The 22,907-nt window shown below is 42.4% G+C and overlaps 1 protein-coding gene across 2 annotated transcripts in view; it reads right to left on the bottom strand.

The window, feature by feature from the left end:
* Positions 1 to 22,354, bottom strand: part of LOC130361730 (complement C1q and tumor necrosis factor-related protein 9-like) — a 55,576-nt gene extending 33,222 nt beyond the window's left edge. Inside the window, exons 1-2 of one of the 2 annotated variants that reach the window (XM_056565080.1) lie at positions 22,331 to 22,354; positions 16,272 to 16,369 (exon numbers count right to left, since the gene is read on the bottom strand). The gene's annotated coding sequence lies outside the window, so the exon portion shown is untranslated. Of the gene's footprint in view, positions 1 to 10,653; positions 10,726 to 16,271; positions 16,370 to 22,330 lie in introns of those variants that run through there. The other variant, XM_056565081.1, reaches the window with a different exon arrangement.
* Positions 22,355 to 22,907: the final 553 nt, after the last annotated feature.

The following is a 22,907-nucleotide window of genomic DNA, read 5'->3' as shown; positions in this document are numbered from 1 at the left end:
TTCGAATGGCAGGTATTTTTGGGAAAGAAAGGTGGCCACCCTGTATGTTACAGATCACATAGGCTACCAAATGGAGTGAAGTTACTTAAAACAACAGTGATGATTTAAAGCATTACTGTCATTAAAAATAATATTTCAATGTCATGTCAGATATAGCCAGATGAAACTCATAATCTGTTTTTACATCATCTGCCATAAAGGATCTGCAATGAGAAAATGACTTATCAGTAACAAGGTTGTAATATAAATCATGAGTTCCACATATTCCACAGCTTTTAATAATTCTCCTCCTTTGTGTTCTAGTAATTATATAGGGAGTTTTCTCGGAATAAAAAAAAAAATTACAGGCTGGAATATGCCTAAAAAAGAAAATGTGCTTTAGTACTGCCATTGGTTCACTGTACCCTGTTAGGCCTGCTGTGATAACATCATGTACTCTTGTGATGCTGTAGCCAATCACGGGTATCAGTAGTCACGTGTCAGGTATGTACGCAGAGACCAGCGAGGCTTGAGATTGGCTGCAGTGTGAAAAGAAAAAAGTATGGACGTCATTGTAACAGGCACACACAGGGGACACTGGAGCAGAGCTGGGGTACATGTTGACTTAGGAGTGAGTAAAGTATCATGTTTGACTGTCTCCTTGCCTCCTAATATCTCCACCTTTTGATTTATACAGTTACCATTGGATCCACCTTCTCTTTGTCACAGAGCATATGTCCCTACCATACAGGTTGCTGCCCACAGGTGACAGGGTCCAGTTGTAATGTGGCAAGGTCACATGACGTGTGTTATTACAACTATACATTTTCAGCAGTAGTCTTTATGGCCTCAAACCATTATCCAAAGAGTAGGAGATATATGTGTGATCACTGAAAATCGTACCCCAGTAATGTTGGGAAGGGCAATTCCCAAGTGCCCCATGTGAATGGGGCGTTAGTGCACTTGCATGGTCACTGCTCCAGTCACTATGTATGGGATTGTTCACACTTAGCAATTTCTGATAGTCCCATACAAGTGAAACAATCAATCAGTGGTCACACAAATGTTAATTCGTTCCGTTCTCACAGGGCAATCCAGAACTTCCATTCTTAAGATTAGTGGGTGTACTAGTGGTCGGACCCCCAGCAATCACACATATATAACCTATTCTGTTAATAAGAGGAAAAAAGTAGATAAACACTTTGGGGAGATTTATCAAAAGCAATCAGATTACTTCTTTCATTTTCAGAGGCCTTTTAAAAAAATGAAAGAAGCAATCAGATTGGTTGCTATGGGAAACTCAGCAACTTGTTCTCTGGACAGGTTTTGAAAATCTCCCTCTAAGTCTTAATTGCAAAAATTCCATAAAAGGAACATGTACCATGTACAGAATATACAGCCTGACGCATTTTGTGGTGACCCACTTTATCAAAAGCTTTTGATAAAGTGGGTCATTATGAAACTCATCAAGCTGTAAATTCTGTACATGGTACATGTTCATTTTATGGAATTTTTGCAATAAAGACTTAGAGGGAGATTTTTATCCACATTTTTCTACAAGCGCTGGACTACTTTTTTCCTCTGGTTTGTACAACTCACAATTTGGGAGGCGGCCGGAGGCGGCCTTTTCTTCCTCCTCCAGCCCTGAGCCTGAAGTACCCCTGTCCAGCTTGTGGAGTGCACGACCGCGCTCATCAAATTTGCCCCAGTGGATTTTTGGGGACGAGCAAGGATTCATTGAATATATGCACGTGGTTTTACAGCCTACACCTGGAAAGCCGCTCCCATCAATCCCAACCGCACAAAGAGAAAGGGCCCGTCAGGAAGCCGAGCTGGCTGAGTTGATGGACAAAATCAAGGCCCGACACAGAGAACTGTATGCCCCTAAGCATGTGCATTTACCTCCTGAGGAGAGAATTCGTTATCAGGAGAACACTAAAGAGATGGAGGCACTGTTCATCCGCAAGTGGGATCATCCCCGAGAAGGGGAGGAGCCTTTAGAATGACGAAGAGCAACTGTGGCCAAGTTCGACAAGGTCAGAGGGTATGGGACACTCCTAGATTGCCACACAGGGCAAACCATCCTCGTAAACTGGCGAGCAGTGCAGAGGCCATATCTTCACAAAAAGTTCTACTCCCTGGAGGTGGGTGAAATTGTGAAATACACCCCGTCCAGGGTCTGCGAGGAGAATGGGCTGCTGCGGTCACCAGGCCAACAGCTCCAACACAGCTTCTATTTAAATATTTTCCTTCAACTGATTGGGAGTCCGATCCCTTCAACCTGAGGCTGAAATGGCCTGCTCCTGATGACTCCACCAACGTACTCAAGGAGGAGGAGCCTCTGCAACATCAGTCATTTTCTTCAGAATGCAGCAAAGTGCCAAGGCCTGCCCATGACCAGGAAAGTAGACCTAAACTTCGGGCACCAACGACTGTACCTAGGCCCTCTCGGAGCAAAGAGAGTTTGCCTCCTGCACGGGTACCAACATTTGTACCAAGGCCCTCTCCCGACGTGGAGAGCTTGCCTGTTTCCAGGGTACCAACCAACTTATGTGCTGCAACCCACTCCAGGTAGAGGGATGGGGTCGAGTTATTGAGCACCAACCACACTTGTCCCAGAAAAGAAACCAGCGGCCAGTAAGCCACTGGTCACTCTGAATCCATCAGTGTCCCACTCAACTCTCACAAATGTGGTGTGGGAGAGTTATGTGAACTCCTTGCCTACTCCAGATGTTGGGAGGTATAGGGGAACCAGAAGAGGAGTGAGGAGAATAAGGAAAAATGTCTTCTGAGAGACTGTGATGTAATGTCTGTTGTTTTGCTGTTCATCTCTTTTGTTTTTCAGTAACAGAAAAGTTCAAAACAAATGTACCTAGCAGGACTATGCTAAGCCTGTTCCAGTTTCAACTTTTGCAATGTAACCATTAAGCTTGTGCCTGACCATTAGGTCAAGAGACTCCCAGCCAGTAGGAGATTCGTAAGTTTTGTGCCAGGCTGATTGTGGTAAGGCCGTGTTTTTCATGGACTCTTAGTGTAGGCGTACTGCAGATCCATACACGCCAGTTTTGTGTATATACCTACATACTCATAAGACTTTTGTGCCAAGAAAATTGCACTTATTAGCTATATGCGCCTGAACCTTGTTGGAGTGTTAATAAATGTGTAAGTCTGTATAATAAAAATGTATATGGTTCTTGTACACAGGAAAGTATCCTCGTGTCAGTGAACATAAAAAATAGGTAAAGGTTGTACATGGAAAAAATGTCTGCTTGATGCATATGTACACCAAAGGAAAAAACTTCAATAATTTTTGTTTACCTGTACATACAAATGTAGAGGAAATTCTATAAGGTGTTTAGTAGGTGCTAAATAGGTGACTCTCCCGGCTTCTCCGAGAGTGGCATTACCGTCACCAATCGCTAGCACCGGTCTCAAAGGACTACTAAGGGTAAACTACCCTTAAGGTACCAAGACTGACTTCCAAGCAGTACTTGCACACATAGTACCTCAGATAACTCACTTAAATATACTTACCTCAGTCTTCAAAAATAGTACCTCAAATAGCTCACTTAAATGTACTTACTTCAGTCTTCTCCAATACACAAAAATAAAAAAATATCTCACACTCAAGAAACACTTTAGGAATTGTAGCCTATCAATATTCAATTCCTGCCACTGTTATGTACACTAACTTCTCTCTTCTCTTTATTACGTGTGTGAGATGCTCTACCTGGCCAGTAGGTGCTCATGCGAGCTTAAAAATTAAACACGTATTTCTAAAGGTAACCTAGGTAAGGTTATTCTGTTGTGTTCTAGCGGCAAGTAGCGTGTAGCCGATAGACCCTAGTAGCTAAACTTACTGGTAGATGGCCTCAGGCAAGCCAGTATAACTTTTGTGTACTAACAGGTGACTCATCGTGGCAAAAAGAAAAAAAAATGTGTTGAGATTTCAAAAAGAATGTCTAGACAGCTTGAGACTAAATGTGTAGGCAGCTGTATAAATGTCTAGTAAGCTTTATAAATGTCTAGTGAGCTTTATAAATGTCTAGTGAGCTTCATAAATGCCTAGTAAGCTTCATGAATGTTTAGGGAGCTTGAGACTACTTGTTAGATAGCTTCATAATTGTCTAGTGAGAACGCTAGTCTAAGAATGTGTAGAGAGTTTCAGTTGTCTATTAAGGATACTAGTCAAATTAAAAGAAAATGTTGTCAGGATGTAAAGAATGTTTAATAATTCTGTCTTTGTCCTAGTCCCTCTGCCTTAGGGGACAAGCGTCGGGGTCGACTTGTTTTAAGTAAGGGGGTTTGTGGTGTCCCGGTACAGTATTTCATACTTTACCTTGGTTATTAGTCCCCAAAGTCAGAGTCCCTAGGACTGAGGGGGTCTGTATTCCTAGTTAGCCCCTAGTCACCCCTTAGTAAGTTAATATTTATAGAAATTATCATTGTAAATATGTATATTGCATTACCCACTTGTTTGGCGTCGCAGGACCTTAGGTCATGTGACCCGTTACTCAGAACTCTATGGTATGTTGAAGGACCTTAGGTGGTTCTTGTGCCACGTGTTCACCCACAATGCCGTGTAACGGTGAGTGACAGTTGTTATGGACCAATCCAAAATGGCTCAGCCCCTGCCCATATAAGGGAGCTGCCGCCATTATTCTCTCTCTTGGGTTGCTGTCACTGAATGAGGTAGGACCGCCGCAACTTTCAAGTACGTTTACTAGGCCAAAGCCTTGCAGCCTCGGCCTATACCGAAGCTGTTGTACTTCTACAATTCTCTGCTACTCTCCGCAAGATCACTGGACCTAAATGCACCCCTAAATCCAGCGGATCTATGCTACGGAATCTTTTAGAAGCCTAACTGAGCTTATCTGATCCAAACCAACTGTCAATCGCTGCTCAACTGTGAATATACTCTGTTATCTGGACTGTTATTGCTATTGCCTGCTACAGAAAATCTTCAGTAAAAGTTCTTTAGTTAAACAGGGGTTGTGGACAATCCATTTATTACGCATTCACCTATTGCTCTTGGGAAGGGTGGCAATAGGCCCAGCACCATTACAGTATTTAACCCTCACCCTGGCGTCACGAGTGACAAGGGTTAACAGCGCCCTTTGTTATCCAGAACAGCAACACCCCAACTATCCTACACCCCCCAAGGTTACCACAATACAATAACCAGAGGGGCACTAGAGAAGTAATATGGCCAAGGGTGTATTTTACAGGACCTAGGTCACACAAAAATTATACTTGAATGATTATGATATCATTCCTGTCACACTTAAAGCGTACCCGTCAGATTAAACAACAAAACTATTTTTTTTATATATCACTCAGTACCTAATCCTGACCATGTACATCTAATTTTTATGTGTCTAGCACCTTTATTTTTTTTTTATTACACTTTCAATTTAGCTCACTAGTCTGAATTTCTCTCAAAGGGAGGGTGCATGGGGCGTGGCTCACATCTCCCCTAGCATTAGCAAAACTACAACTCCCAGCTTGTCCTCACTGACAGTAGCGGGACACAGGATTTGTCCTGCAGCTGTGAGCCCTGCACTCACAGCTGTCAATCAAGGAAGTGTGTCCATGACATAGGTGATGACATATGGACACAGCAGGACTAGTATGTGTCCAAGCAGGCAGGGGGGGGGGGGGGGGCAGTTATTCGGCTGGCTTTTTCAGTATGAAATACAGAAAATTTTCGAATGAAAGCAATTGTAAAACCTACTGGTTTTGCATGCTTCACAACATATCAAAAGTTTTTCTATCTGACAATGCCTATTTAAAGATCGTGTCTGCCACAAGGGGCAGAATGAAGAATCAAGCAACAAGATTCTTAGGTGCAGGACCACTGGGTCACATGACTATGACTGAAACACCAGCGTTGCAATTAAATGACTGCCTGTTTGAAACACTGACATCACGCCAGCAAAGCAGTCTTGTGATCCTGAAGCATTGGCGAATCCAGGGGGGCCGGAAAGGGGCAATTGCCCCCCCATCCCCCCCCCCCCCCAGAAATTGCTGCCCCTCCCGATACTATAGTATTAATGAGCGGGAGCTGTCAGCCCCGGCTCCACTGTCCCCTCACCTGCAGCATTTGCAGCATGTTAACCGCGGGGACACCATCCTCTGCAGGCTGCCTGTCAGTACTGAGGATGCTTCGGTCTCAGCATCATTCAGTCTGCAGGCATTACACTGTGCAGGGGCTGGGAAGAGAGATAAGCTCCTCCCCCTCTCACTCCTCTGTATTTCCTGCAGGCCGGGCTGAGTTTCCTGCACCTCCACCACAGGCCTGGACACCCACCCAATGCCTCCAGACCCCCCCCCCCCTGCCCACCCTGATGCTGCCCTTCATGGTAAGTAACTTTGGGGTGAGGAAGAGGGGGGGGGAGGAGACAGTGAGTGGTAAAGGGGGACTCTTATCAGTGTTTCCCAGCAGAGGCCTCTAACTGTAGTAAAACTGCAACTCCCAGCTTGTATTTTGCTTTGTGGGCATACTTGGAGTTGCAGTCTTACAACAGCTGGAGGTACCCTGGTTGGGGAACACTGATCTATCTGTCTACCTATCTCATATCTATCATCTATCTCTCTCATATCTATCTATCTATCTCCTATCTATCTCTCATATCTATCTATCTCATATCTATCATCTATCTCTCTCTCTCTCTCTCTCTCTCTCATAGCTATCTATCTATCTCATATCTATCTATCTCATATCTATCTATCTATCCCATATATATATATATATATATATATATATATATATATATGTATATATATATATCCTATCGATCTATCTTCTATCTATCTCTTATATCTATTTATCTATCTATTTATCTCATTTCTTTCTATCTATCTACCTATCTATCTCATATCTATCTATCTATCTATCTATTTCCTATCTCTCATATCCATCTATCGCATATCTGTCTCTATATCATCTATCTATCTATCTCATATCTATCTATCTATCTATCTATCTCATATCTATCTATCTATCTCATATCTATCTATCTCATATCTATCTTTCTATCTATTCCACTGCTGCCAGCATCTATTTTTCATTTATTTACAGCCTATTTAGACGCCGAGACAGAGGATAAGTTATAGATTGTGGGGCATCCAAGCGCTAGGACCCCCTACAATCTCCTGAACAGGGCCCCTGCAGTCTGCTGTAAGGGGGTGTGTTGAACCCTGCACGGAGTGCCGGCCAACATGCCCCTCCATGTATCCCATGTGTTGGCCGCGGCTTCCTGCGGGGGACATTGGAATGGCCACTTCCGGCAGACTGACAGGGCCCCGTTATGTGCCTCTCACTTATAATGCCCCCCTGTCTTGTACCGCTAACAAATAATGTGCTCTGGTTTATAATGCCCCCTTTTATGTGCCCCTTACTTAAAATGCCCCCTGAGGGTGCAGGACAGGGGGCATTATAAGTCGAAGCACATTATATGTTAGCGGCCCAAGACAGGGGGGCATTATAAGTGAGGGGCACATAACAGGGGGGCTCCTCACGTATAATGCACCCCTGTCATGTGCCCCTCACATGTAATGCCCCCCTGTCATGTGCCCTTCACATTTACGGCCCCCTGTCATGTGCCCCTCACTTATGCCCCCTGTTATGTGCCCCTTACTTAAAATGCCCTCTGAGGGTGCAGGGCAGGGGGCATTATATGTGAGGGGAACATTGCAAGGGCATTAAATGTGAGGGGCACATGACAGGGGGGCATTCAATGTGAGGGGCACATGACAGGGGGGCATTACAGGCCCTCACTTATAATGCCCCCCCTGTCTTGGGCCCCTCACTTATAATGCCCCCCTTGAGCCGCTAACATATAATGTACTTCAACTTATAAGGCCCTGTTATGTGCCCCTTACTTATAATGCACCCTGTTATGTGCCCCTTACTTATAATACACCCTGTTATGTGCCCCTTATTTAAAATGCCCCCTGAGGGAGCAGGATGGGGGCATTATATGTGAGGGGAACATTGCAGGGGCATTATAAGTGAGGGGCACAGCACAGGGGGGAATTATATGGTAGGGGCACAGGACAGAGGGCATTATTATAATGAGGGGGAACAGGACAGGTCATAGTTATATGTGCAGGCACAGGATGGGGCATTATTACTATATATGAGGGGCACAGAGTATAAGGAATTTCTGGGGTAGTACGGTTTTCATAAGCCACAATACATCACGGTATTGTATTCAGAGGGATATTTAGAGCATACAGTGTGTAGTAGTATTATATTCTGAGGTTAGAGTGTGTGGCAGTATTATATTCAGGGGTACAGTGTGTGGCAGTATTATATTCAGAGGTAAAGTGTGTGGTAGTATTATATTCAGGGGTACAGTGTGTGGTAGTATTATATTCAGAGGGTACAGTGTGTGGGCAGTATTATATTCAGGGGTACAGTGTGTGATAGTATTATATTCAGTGGGTACAATGTGTGGCAGTATTATATTCAGAGGGTACAGTGTGTGGCAGTATTATATTCAGGGGTACAGTGTGTGGTAGTATTATATTCAGAGGTAAAGTGTGTGGTAGTATTATATTCAGGGGTACAGTGTTTGGCAGTATTATATTCAGAGGGTACAGTGTGTGGCAGTACTATTCAGTGGTTACAATGTGTGGCAGTATTATATTCAGTGGGTACAGTGTGTGGCAGTATTATATTCAGTGGGTACAATGTGTGGCAGTATTATTCAGTGGGTACAATGTGTGGCAGTATTATATTCATTGGGTACAGTGTGTGGCAGTATTATTTTAAGTGGGTACAATGTGTGGCAGTATTATATCCAGTGAGTACAATGTGTGGCAGTATTCAGTGGGTACAATGTGTGGCAGTATTATATTCAGTGGGTAAAGTGTGTGGCAGTATTATATTCAGAGGGTACAGTGTGTGTCAGTATTATATTCAGAGGGTACAATGTGTGGCAGTATTATATTCTGTGGGCACAGTGTGGCAGTATTCAGCGGGTACAATGTGTGGCAGTATTATATTCAGTGGGCACAGTGTGGCAGTATTCAGCGGGTACAATGGGTGGCAGTATTATATTCAGTGGGTACAGTGTGTGCCAGTATTATATTCAGAGGGTACAATGTGGGGCAGTATTATATTCAGTGGGCACAATGTGTGGCAGTATTCAGCGGGTACAATGTGTGGCAGTATTATATTCCGTGGGTACAATGTGTGGCAGTATTCAGTGGGTACAATGTGTGGCAGTATTATATTTAGTGGGTACAATGTGTGGTAGTATTATATTCAGTGGGTACAATGTGTGGCAGTATTCAGTGGGTACAATGTGTGGCAGTATTATTCAGTGGGTACATTGTGTGGCAGTATTATATTCAGTGGGTGCAGTGTGTGGCAGTATTATATTCAGTGGGTACAATGTGTTGCAGTATTATTCAGTGGGTACATTGTGTGGCAGTATTCAGTGGGTACAATGTGTGGCAGTATTATTCAGTGGGCACAATGTGTGGCAGTATTATATTCATTAGGTACAGTGTGTGGCAGTATTATATTCAAAGGATAAAGTGAGTTGTAGTATATTCAGAGGGTACAGTGTGTCAGAATTATATTCAAAGGATGGGATGTTTGGCAGTTTTATAATAATACTTGTTTTTATATAGAGGTTCAGAATCCGCTGACATAGAGAGGAGCCATCTGGACATCAAGTTCTTCAGCGAGAACATTTAGCTGGACCCGGTGGTATGTACCATCTGAATTAGATAAGGAAAGACTATAGAAAAGACGTCACCTGTAGTCACTGATATCATTGTGTATTGTCCTGACTGTCCCATCAGAGCTGTAGTCACTTGTAAGTTTTGCAGTAATGATGGGTGAAACAACAACTCCCAGCATCTCCTCACCACTACTTAGGTCATACTGGGAGCTGTAGTTTTAAATTGTAAAAACTTCTTTAGCGCTTTCCCATTCTTTGGCAATTGGTGTATTTGATTATTATACTGGATACATTTAATAATATTGTAAGTTCTTTAAGAAACACCTTATTTTCTGTCCACCAAAACTAAATTCTCTAATAGTGCCCCTCCCGAGACTAGACTCTGGATCCGCCCCTGCCCTGAAGATTGCTGCAATGGCAACTATCAGTATCTGCCGCTCTCTTCTGCAGTGCTCACATCTCTACGTTTCATGTTAGGTATGGCAAACATGGGGTACAGTTGCAGCTGCATGGAGGTCCATGGGCAACAACAGTCCAGTTGTACTAGTTCTTGCATTTTAACTACAACCCAAGGCATAAAAATCCACCTTTAAATGCACCCTTGTAGCCAAAACGGTGTCAATATGTTTTGCTAGTGCTCCCTTGCTCCAGAATACCCCATACAATGAATATTTATAAATCCTTAGTGCAAGTGTCAGTGTTTCCTACCACAAGAGGGCACCATTCAGTCATGCAGCACAACACTGATGATCTGCCTATCTGCAAACGCTCCATAATATTCAGATTTATACAATGTGCATTAATAGGCTGAGCAGAGCTGAAATTCACAAGAAATGACTTACAAATCAAGATGCAAAATTATGCTATTAAATTTAGAAAATAATTTGATGATTGCAGATAATTAAAACCATTAAAATTAGTGCAGCTATAATAAAAAACCATACCTGCAAAAAAGATCAGGAGACAGAAAACTCACCAGATTTTCTAACAATATCCAATTGCTTAATGATGTATTCAGAATACAAATGATGAATGATTCTAATTACAAAGCCGTTCATCTGCCGTATGCCGCCGTTCGGGTGTCATTGTGAAGCCTATTTAGAAACACGAGGGTTACGGTTTTCTGGACAGTACTTCAAAGAATAGAGTCAACAAAGTGCTAACATTGCACCTCTGCTTCAATAATAGCTTGCCTCACAGGCCGGATTAATAAGACTGAATAGGATAAAAAGAAGCGTACTTAATGACAGTGTGAAAATGGCACAGATATATCTCAAGACGAAGTAACCAAGCTGACATAAGCTGCAAGCGGCCAAGAGCACACTATGCTGATAAAAGACAGTCTGCTCTATGTTCTCACGTATTCCTCTCGTCATATTGGAGATGGATGTTATGTATATTTAATACTGGCAATGCCACAAAAGGAAGTGTAACTTTTTGATAGAATGTATTTTCTGCAATACAGAAAATAGTTTAATATAGAGATATATGCAGCAATAGGCTATTATCTGCACTAGGGATGAGCGAATCGAATTTGACGAGTCTGAATTTGTTACGAATTTCAGAAAAAACTTGATTTGCAACGAATGTGAATATCAATTGCGCAAATCGCTTCCTTAAACTCCATTTAGTGCGGTCCAGGCTCCAGGGCATCTAAAATGGCGGATCCACTTGTGAGGACATGGGGCAAGGAATCCTGTGAAGGTGAGAACAAGGGTAGGTGGGATGACCCAGAATCACATGAAGCATGCAGCCTATCAGCAGCCAGTCACCCCTGTGATGTCACAGCCCTATATAATCGGCAGCCATATTGCGGCCAGTCACTTCAGCATTTCTTTGCAGAGAGATAGATAGGGACAGACAGCGCTGTGTTGGCCATAAAAGCTTTTTTCCAGCAGCGATTCAGCTCCTAGTCATATCAGTGTTCTTTTGCACAGAGGGATAGAGAGCAGTGTGTGTGTTGCACAGAAAAGCATTATTACTGCAGTGATTCACCTCCCAGTCACTACAGCATTTTATTACAGAGAGGAGCAGAGAGCAGTGTGTTTCACAGTGTGTTGCACAGAACAGCAGCGATTCACCTCAAACACAAATCCTGCCTAGAAGCACTGATAGGGAAGGGAGTGACATTGAGAGACAAAGTGCAATTTTGGGTGTAGTACACAGTGACTGTGTGCTGCAGCACTGGTGTGTACTGCTGGTGTTGTACACAAATACTTTTTTAAGCGTACTGTAGCGCATTGTCCTCCCCTCATAAGTGCATAACACATACATACATCTAAGTGGTGCACTATTTTGTTCCTGTTAAAGTCTCAAGGGCCTAGATACTGTGAAAGGCTAGGCAAAAGTACTCACCGGTTGGTGTTGTACACAAATACTTTTTTAATCATATTGTAGCGCATTGTCCTGCCCTCATAAGTGCATACCACTTATAAGATGTCTAGGGGCAGAGTACCCCTTTACATTTATTGTGTTTTAGAAACTTTTAAGCCCGCCAGCTGCGTCACGGCCACCTGGATGTGGCGGGTCCCTAACATCCCTAGCATAAAATGACACGGCACCACGCGGCCACCACCGCCACGACACCAGTGCCCACGGGAGGGGAACGACCTGCTGGCCGAGCAGCCCCAAATGCTACTCGAACCAGCCCACGGGACGCCCCCCCCCCCCCCCCCCCCACGCAGACATGGTGCCACGGCGGGAGCAGCCGCCAAGCAGTACCAAACCAGTGTGAACAGGGTGTAATAGTTCACTTACCACAAAAACAAACAGGTCGTGTGTGTACTTTATGATCATAAAGTGCATGAAGCCCGCCAGCCTCGTCATGGCCACCTGGATGTGGCGGGTCCCTAACATCCCTAGCATAAAATGACGCGGCACCACGCAGCGGCGACCACCACCGCCACAACACCAGTGCCCACGGGAGGGGAACAACCCGCTGGCCGAGCAGCCCCAACTGCCACTCGAACCAGCCCATGGGACACCCCACGCAGACATGGTGCAATGGCGGGAGAAGCCGCCATGCAGTGCCACACCAGTGTGAACAGGGTGTAATAGTTCACTTACCATGCGCCTCCAGCCAGAGACTGAAAGCCTAGCCAGGAAGGGAGGGGCCCTAGAGCACTTCCTGCTCACTTATATGTGCAAGGGCTATGGGGGAGGGGTGAAGTGCAGACCAAGCAAAAACAAAAAAACGGAAAGGAGAATACAACAATATGGATACAGGGACAAAAAAAAGACATGGTCGCACATCCACAATATGCACAAATGATCTAACGCTTCTCAGCAATATATATATATATATATAAAACAAACAGGTCGTTTGTGTACTTTATGATCATAAAGTGCATGAAGCCCGCCAGCCTCGTCATGGCCACCTGGATGTGGTGGGTCCCTAACATCCCTAGCATAAAATGGCGTGGCACCACGCGACGACCACCACCGCCACGACACCAGTGCCCACGGGAGGGGAATGACCCGCTGGGCAAGCAGCCCCAAATGCCACTCGAACCAGCCCATGGGACTCCCCCCCCACCCACACAGACACGGTGCCACGGTGGGAGCAGCCGCCACGCAGTACCACACCAGTGTGAACAGGGTGTAACAGTTCACTTACCATGTGCCTCCAGCCAGAGACTGGAAGCCTAGCCAGGAAGGGAGGGGCCCTAGAGCACTTCCTGCTCACTTATATGTGTAAGGACTATGGGGGAGGGGTGAAGTGCAGACCAAGCAAAAACAAAAAAACAGAAAGGAGAATAAAAAATGTGGATACAGAGACAAAAAAAAAGACATGGTCGCACATCCACAATATGCACAAATGATCTAACACTTCCCAGCAATATATATAAAACAAACAGGTCGTTTGTGTACTTTATGATCATAAAGTGCATGAAGCCTGCCAGCCTCGTCACGGCCACCTGGATGTGGCGGGTCCCTAACATCCCTAGCATAAAATGATGCGGCACCACGCAGCGACCACCACCGCCACAACACCAGTGCCCACGGGAGGGGAACGACCTGCTGGCCGAGCAGCCCCAAATGCCACTCGAACCAGCCCACGGGACGCCCCCCACGCAGACACGGTGCAGGAAGGGGCCCTAGAGCACTTCCTACTCACTTATATGTGCAAGGGCTATGGGGGAGGAGTGAAGTGCAGACCAAGCAAAAACAAAAAAAACGGAAAGGAGAATACAAAAATGTGGATACAGAGACAAAGAAAAGACATGGTCGCACATCCACAGAGGTACAGAGAGCAGTGTGTGTTGCACAGAAAAGCATTCTTACTACAGTGATTCACCTCCCAGTCACTACAGCGTTCTATTACAGAAAGGAGCAGAGAGCAGTGTGTTTCACAGTGTGTTGCACAGAACAGCAGTGATTCTGCTCAAACACAAATCCTGCCTAGAAGCACTGAAAGGGTAAGGGAGTGATATTGAGAGAGAAGGTGCAATATTGGGTGTAATACACAGTGACTGTGTGCTGCAGCACTGGTGTGTACTGCTGGTGTTGTACACAAATACTTTTTTAAGTGTACTGTAGCGCATTGTCCTCCCCTCATAGGTGCATAACACATACATACATCTAAGTGGTGTACTATCTTGTTCCCGTTAAAGTCTCTAGGGCCTAGATACTGTGAAAGGCCAGGCAAAAGTACTCACCGGCTGGTGTTGTACACAAATACTTTTTTAATCATATTGTAGCGCACTGTCCTGCCCTCATAAGTGCATACCACTTATAAGATGTCTAGGGGCAGAGTATCCCTTTACATTAATTGTGTTTTAGATACTTTTTTGCTCACTTTCACATGGTGTACAATGTGCAGAATGTCTGCCTGTAAAACACGGCGCTAGGACCGCCCGGAAGTGCACTGTCTTCAAAGGCAGCAATACATTTCTGAGCAGAATCTGCAGAAACCATGAACATGTTTATTGTTTCTGCAGACGCCAAAAACAAGATTTCCACAGCAGAAACATCTGCCGTGGAAATTCCACCATGCACGGTGCAGCAGTAATCAATGGGAATTTCCAGGTGGAATATATCTGCGGAATTCCACTCATAAATTCTGCAGTGTAAACATGGCCTTAGAGGGAAAGAGAAACCTCCAACCTAACGATGGGATTCAAAGGCGCTGGACACACAATTGTAGGGATCTCAAGTTTATTCACCCATGATGCAATGCTTTTCACAGTAAGACTGCTTCATCAGGCATTCATCATGCCTGAGGAAGCAGTCTTACTGTGAAACGCGTTGCATCATGTGTGAATAAACCTGAGATCCCTACAATTGTGTGTCCAGCGCCTTTGAATCCCGTCATTAGGTTGGAGGTTTCTTTTGCATTTATGTCGAATAGGACATGGAGCGGCTGCAGGCACCTAACACTATTGCTTTTATCCATGGTTACACTTGGCGGAGTGTAACTTTTTGTAATAAGCACCACTTCTACCTTTTATCCCGTTAGATAACAGTATCACACTACGGAGCACTGTCTGTTTCTTGTTTTAGAGGTAAAGAGACATGGTTTATCAGAAGGGGTCATTGAAATGAGATAGTGTACCAATAAATGGTGCACATGATGCACAAAATGTATCCTGTAGCATGAATGACTAAATGTCTTAATATTTGGAATTCTGTATAATATTGGAGCTCTGTATAATAAAAATAAAGCTTAGAGGGCTATAAAAATATATAAATAAAATTATTCAGTGCAGAATTTTGAATGTTGTTTAAGGGTGGATATTTTCCTAAAACAGGCACTGTCACCTTGTCATAGACATGTGAAAAGCTTTAATTGCTTGACTGATCACTAGAAGGATCAAGGAAAAGTGAACACAAAGCACTTTCCTGTGATATGTGACCAAGATGGACCCCCAATGTCATGGGACCATCTCACTAGTGTGCACAGAAAGGGGATAGAGAATTGCACAGCCTTGCCCTTCTCTGCCAGGGATGTTCTAGTGATCTGTCAGGGGATGAACACTCAGACCCAGACGGATGAAAACTTTTGACATGTCTTTACAACATTTTAAAGTTTTTTTTGAAGTGAGAGGTACACTTTAAGAGAGAGTTGCTCTTTAAATTGCATTAAGTCCTAAATACAATTGTATTTCTCACAATTAAGAATACTTCTACATGCCAAATGGTTTGTTTCTAAGCAACAGAACAAACCTCAGAAGCAAAATAACACAGAACAGTTAACCATTACAATTCAATTCTGCATTACTGGTCTCTGTGTCACATGTAAACTTGCATTCTGTCCTCGACTGAAACTGCAGTACAGGAATATTTTCATTAGCCTAGTCCAAGTATAAATGGCCTATATAGCTGAATGGACATGGAAACTTGTGTGCCACTTATCTAATAACTATAGAACCTTTCCATCACTTTATGTTGTGGCACAGACTGGATAATCAGAGTTTTGGAACAACTTCAAACACTCAAGAATATTGGCATCGAGCTTCCTCTACACTGCCAACCCTTCTCATTATGATCTAAACATTTGCATTAACATTAGGATGTTCCACTAAGGCAATTTGTGTATCTATTGTTGCAGCAAAACAGCATGGATTCCGAATAATTAGCGCTTGCCATACTTACCAAATTTGTTTACTGCTTGGACATACTGAAAACAGTTGGATCAGAAAAGTATTGTAGGAATTCTCTACGTTGTGTTCTTTTTCTTGTTTTCATCTGGTCTGGGAAGAAGATTTCCGCAGTAATTAAAAACATTTATCTAAAAATGTTCCAGAACATAAGAAGAGAGAACGTGAACTAATAGCCAGAGAAATTCCTACTTCTGAGATTGTCCATTTACCTAGTTAAAGTCAGTGCAGTAAAAGAAATGACTGTTTTATATGAGTCAGTCAACAATAATAACGATTATGGCTAAAAACAAGTATGCTCATCTTGTATTATAGGATAATACAGTGATATGCAAATTATGTGTATGATCTTTTGCAACATACAGAGGCTGATCTCATTTTATGATCAGGAAGCCCATTCTCAGTTAATTTGCAAAGTATAATTTTTAAATAATAAATATGCCGGATGTACTTGTCAAAAATAAATTACATTTTGTGTCTTTTTTTATGTTTTATTATACCTTTGTTACTTTTTTTTTTTTTTTACCAGGCAAACCACTTCCAATCTTGGGCTATAAGAACAAATTAGTCTAGAAGCAATTTAAAGGGGAGTTTTGATGCCACCCTGCCCCTCAAAAATCTTTTAGGCTACATATCACAATTTTGCCATACTGTTTTGAATCAGTTTTTGTTTTAAAAAACGTATTTCTCAAAAACTGACAAAACTGTATGCAATCACGTGCTCAATACATGCTCAATCCTGTAAACAGAAAAACAGGACACAACTGGACACAAAACCGTGGTTGACTGTGCCCTGCAAAAAAATACACATAGCCATACAATTACAAAATCTTACATAACCAGATACATCTTGTTGTGTACATTTTTGTATGAGAGGTCAATGTGTACAGTTTGCTATGCAGTTGTATACATTTTCTTAATACAAAACCGTATACGGAAGCAAGTAGAAAATCGTGATGGGAATACACCCTTATTTACGTCCTGTGAATGGCCAGGGATGTAAAAGGAAAGAAAGTCCAAGTGTGAGTACTGCCGGCAAATAATCTAGCTCTGGATCCAACTCTGAAATGGAGAGAATGAGAAATTTTGGCAATTGTTTGCACTCGTTTTGCACTGAAGGGTTATGGTAACAAAACCATGCAGGTTATTAAAAATCTTTTGAAAGTACAAGTACATTGTAACTAGAAAATGGCCCTTATCAAACGCAACTAGGAAACTGAAAGTGTCTCTTAGACTAAATATGAAAGCTTACATATGCTTATGTTCCTTTTCTCTATGTCTATCAGTATTGTGTAAGTGAATCACATAGTACACGTCCTTACGTCTACTTGGATTAGTACACAAGAGCAATCCAACACTGACGTAAGACTGTCCACAAAACGGCCCATGTGAGCCAGCAATGCCATTACTTTTCTTAAGTTTACCATTTATTGCAAGGAAGGTTACAGCCTGTGGCAAAATAGTTATATTAATGTCTTAAGATATGAAATTTACAAATTAATAAAATAAGGGTATATTATTTAAAAATATATATATAAGTAGTAGGACATATTCTTCATCCCTATATTGCTGAGTTTATTGTTCTCTGGAAAACCTATAAAATGGTTACGAAGGATTTAAGATATGTATATAACCTTGTGACCCGTTTAGTAAATGTCTAGACTTGGTTATGAGTGCATGCATAAAAAAGAGAAAGAAAGCAAAATAAATATTACTTTGTTTGTAAAGAACTCCATTCAGCTATAATAACATTATGCCCATTTTCAGCTTTTGTTGTGCCAGAGGGGACAGAATCTATTGCCTTACCAAGGACAGTGTCAGTGATTTCTCAACTTTGCATAATAATACAAAATTATAATTTTCAGATATAAATACAGAGGAGAAACGGCATAAATCATAACAGTTTAGTGATACCATGAAAAAATAACTTCTAGATATTAAATACTGTGAGGAGCAGTCAGTGAAATAACAAAGCATTTCATGCATTCGTCTTTGTGATGTATTCCCATTACATAAAGTGACAACAAGCTATTGTTATTATATATTGTTATTTATTATTATGGGTCAATTATTTGTTGAATAGTACATGCTCTTAGGAGTGAATAAATAATATGTAAAGTTTGTGCAGTCGCACATGTGGCCAGTAGGTAAGAGGACCCCCTTCCACTTTAAAGTGCAACCCCAGTGATGGCTCAAGATATTTCATTACATGTTCATGCTGCCGCTGAAGCCTGAGACTTACGCAGGTCAATAGCTTTTCCGCCAAATCCATAGATTGAAAAGCCTAGACTTGTGAAATATTTATTTTTTTTACTTTTAATTTCAGTAACTACATTTTTAGATATTGTTGTGTTTCTTCAGCAGTCTCATAGCCATATACAGTCATGGTCGTAAATGTTGGCACCCATGAAATTTTTCAAGAAAATGAAGTATTTCTCACAGAAAAGGATTGCAGTAACACGTTTTGCTATACACGTTTATTCCATTTGTGTGTATTGGAACTAAATAAAAATAAAAAAAAGCAAAAAGCAAATTGGACATAATGTCAAACCAAACTCCAAAAATGGTCTGGACAAAATTATTGGTACCCTTTCAAAATTGTGGAAAAATAAGATTGTTTCAAGCATGTGACCAAGTAACAGGTGTGGGCAATATAAAAATCACACCTGAAAGCAGATAAAAAGGAGAGAAATTCACTTAGTCTCTGCATTGTGTGTCTGTGTGTGCCCCACTAAGCATGGACAACAGAAAGAGGAGAAGAGAACTGTCTGACGACTTGAGAACCAAAATTGTGGATTTCAACAATTTCAAGGTTACAAGTCCATCTCCAGTGCAACATTATCAAGAAGTTTGCAACCCACGGCACTGTAGCTAATCTCCCTGGGCGTGGATGGAAGCCAAAAATTCATGAAAGATGTTAAAGCAGGATAGTCTGGATGGTGGATAAGCAGCCCCAAACAAATTCCAAAGATATTAAAGCCGTCCTGCAGGCTCAGAGAGCATCAGTGTCAGCGGGAACTATCCGGCGACATTTAAATGAAATAAAACGCTATAGCAGGAGACCCAGGAGGACCCCACTGCTGACACAGAGACATAAAAAAGCAAGACTACATTTTGCCAAAATGAACTTGAGTAAGCCAAAACATTTCTGGGAAAACATCTAGTGGACAGATGAGACCAAGATAGAACTTTCTGGTAAAGCACATCATTCTACTGTTTACTGTTTTTCTTTGAGGCCTACAAAGAAAAGAACACAGTACCTACAGTGAAATATGGTGGAGGTTCAATGATGTTTTGGGTTTGCTTAGCTGCCTCTGGCACTGGGTGCCTTGAATGTGTGTAAGGCATCATGAAATCTGAGGATTACCAATGGATTTGGGGTCGCACTGTACAGCCCAGTGTCAGAAAGCTGGGTTTGCGTCCAAGATCTTGGGTCTTCCAGCAGGACAATGACCCCAAACATACGTCAAAAAGCACAACAAAAATAGAGAAACATAGCTGCACATCCACCATTTGTATTTTGATCTACTTGCTTCTCAGCATAATTTAAAAAACTAGTTTGATCAAAAAGTACAAGCCCACTCGCCATGTCAAGGCCACCTAGTCAGACTGGGTCCCTAATCTGACACTGGCATAGTGCTGGGCAGTAATTACTGCCTCCGAGACACCAAGCCCACCAGGGGAATGACCCAGTGGCCAGGAAGCCCCACTGCTGCCTTACCAAGCCCCTGTCAAAAAGCACCCAGAAATTGATGGCAACAAAGCACTGGAGAGTTCTGAAGTGGCCAACAATGAGTCCAGATCCAAATCCCATTGAACACCTGTGGAGAGATCTTAAAATTGCTGTTGTGAAAAGGTGCCCTTTTAATAAGAGAGACCTTGAGCGGTTTGCAAAGAAAGAGTGGTCCAACATTCCGGCCGAGAAGTGTAAGAAGCTTATTGATGGTTATAGGAAGCGACTGATTTCAGTAGCCGGGACTTGCCGTGCATGACCAGAGCATCGCTCTGAGGCTTGCGCGGTCATGTGCAGGTTGTAAATGTTCGTCCTGGTGCGCGAAGTACCTCCACACCAGGATGTACATTTACATCCATTGTCGTTAAGGGGTTAAGTGTCTATCTTTGATCATCCAATCTGAGAGGTATCAGTAATGGCTAATTTACTGACACTAGTTTATACAGCAAATTCAGCTAAATAATAAAGCTATATAATCATTTCTGAAAGACAGAAACTGTTCACAGCAGGAGCAAGAATATGTTTGTAAAGCCTTTATTGCAGAAAAAATATAAGACGAAAGAGTATACAACATAGAACATTTAGGGTTAGCCATGGGACTGAAACACCAGCAAGTCAGTTTCCTAATATAGAACTCATTTAATGATGGCCGGAGAGTAAAGCAGCAAAGAGCTAAAACTGTGCCAAACATTTACTGAAATATAAAAGGGATCCAAAATATTCCAGGAGGGGCATATACTTTAGAGGAAGAGAAGTGCTAGAAGAAGAGGTCATGCTCTAAAGCTGGAGGGTGGAAATCTGAGATGTACTGCCAGGAAGGGGACTTTATAGTAAAAGAATTCAGATACAATGAGAAATACTAAATGAATGGGAAACTCTCTAATAAAAAGGGATATACAAGAGTGCTTTGGCTTTGCATTTCTGTCCAATGAAAACAGTTGATTAGTGCTGAGAGGGGATCTCGCGGCCAAACAATCCTTTGTATATGTTCAATAAAAGTAAAGGAGTATTTTGATAAAAGCAATCACATTACCCTCCACTAGTAAAATAAAAAAGATTGGCAAATACAGGTAATTACCCTGTTATCAGAGTTTGTACTTGAATGGTGAAGGATAAGTCCTTCCCCCGAGGGCAGGCATGCATACTTTCCACACACTATTCTTCTAGAGCAGGTATCCTTCTTGTTCTTTGTAGCAAGACAGTGCATGTGCGGTAGCAATTGGCAATTGGCATCAGCCTCATGGGGATTTTTTAGCCTTCCTCTGGATCAACACAGTAGGGTTTTAGGTTGAACTTGATAGACTATTGTCTTTTTTCAACCTTACAAACGATGTAACTTGTATATGAGAGAGAAAGACATATAGAAGAACTGGAAGCAGGAAGACTAGCTAAAAATAGGTGTCTGAAAGTTGCTATAATGCTGTTATTAGGGTACATGGTTTTGTGAAAAATAAAGGGGTGGTCCAATTAAGATAAATAGGTCTCAGCAGTCTCCTGAAGGTAATTGCAGTTGGTCACCACTGTGCATGTAAGCAAGGGGGGGTTGTAGGCTTTGTTGCCTGGCAACAGCAGAGTCACAGTTTAGAGAGAAAACCAGAAAGCGATTATATGTATGGGGGAGAAGAATTGTACAGGGATGTAAGTTACTTAAGTTACAAACAGCTCATTTGTCCTCCAATGCATATATGTATGTAGTACACATCTGCTTTTACCAAGTTTGGTTTGTGGGTTAACCCCTTTAAATTTTGGTATAACACATTTTATTGTAATGCCCCCCCCCCCCCCCCCCCCCCAGCTAAAAGCAAAGTTAAAGTTACCTCAAAGTGGAACAAGCAATGGGCCAAGAAGATACAGCAATGTAAAGCTTGTAAGTAACAGAGCTGCTACCCTAGGCTATGAATCCCAGTGAGGGAGGCATACATGGAAAGATATAGTGTAACAGTTTGATTTGTTTTTTTAAAAGATTTCTAGAGGCTTCATAATTAACAACATATCCAATATAAGTATGTGCTAAAGTAACTTCTGTATATTATATTTGCTTTGAGCAAGAGGTTTCACTAAAGTGTTAAAGTTGTTTGCTGGAATCCTAGTGTCCAGAGGCCTCATTCTAGCACTTTGCTTTACGGTAACAACTCAAGTGACAAACGATAGATGGACTCTTGAAGAACAATCAGGTTAGCTACACTACTGTTCCACATGACATAACATCTGAAGGACTACTACTCAGCTGACCTGCATTGCAATTTCACGCCTGCACTAAATGCATATTGTACCAACTCTCCTGTGCCTGCCTCTAATTGTTGACCCCGAATTTATGTCACCTGGCTCGACTCTCTATCCTGTACTTGGCTCCACCACCTTGATGCCTGCTCCTGATCCATTCCGAGACCTTGACCTACCTTTCCCTGACCTTTCAGTGCTATTTCCTAGTGTGACATGGGACATGTCTGCTGGGCAAACAGCTACTCATCCCAGGACAACTCTTGGGAGGCAACCTTGTAAACTCTAGCAGATTCCACAAGTCCTACTTCCACATCCTGGAGTTGGAAAGGAGAAAACTAGTGGTTACTTAGATTCTGCACCACGATTGACCAAAGACAAGCCAGTTCAGCAAAACAGCTGGTCTACACTTGTTACTCTATTACAAGGAGTGCATAACTTAGAGGGACCAGTGACCAGGATGTGTGCAGAAGTTAAACAGGACAAACTATGCAACCATTTTCTTTATATTGAAATATCTTTTTTTTATAGAGAGTGTGAAAATTATACAGGTATGGAAACATAACTAGAATAGTAGTCAACTAGAAGCCTTCAGTCATGAAAGTGAACCTGAAACTTGTATAACCTAGCAGTTAGCCAAAAACTGTTTCTTTCCAATCAAAGTCTATTGAGTCACAA

Source organism: Hyla sarda, chromosome 3 (genome assembly GCF_029499605.1).
Source record: "Hyla sarda isolate aHylSar1 chromosome 3, aHylSar1.hap1, whole genome shotgun sequence".
NCBI classification, from domain to species: domain Eukaryota; kingdom Metazoa; phylum Chordata; class Amphibia; order Anura; family Hylidae; genus Hyla; species Hyla sarda.
Note: the sequence above shows the minus strand (reverse complement) of the source record. Positions and strands in the feature narration are given on the sequence as shown.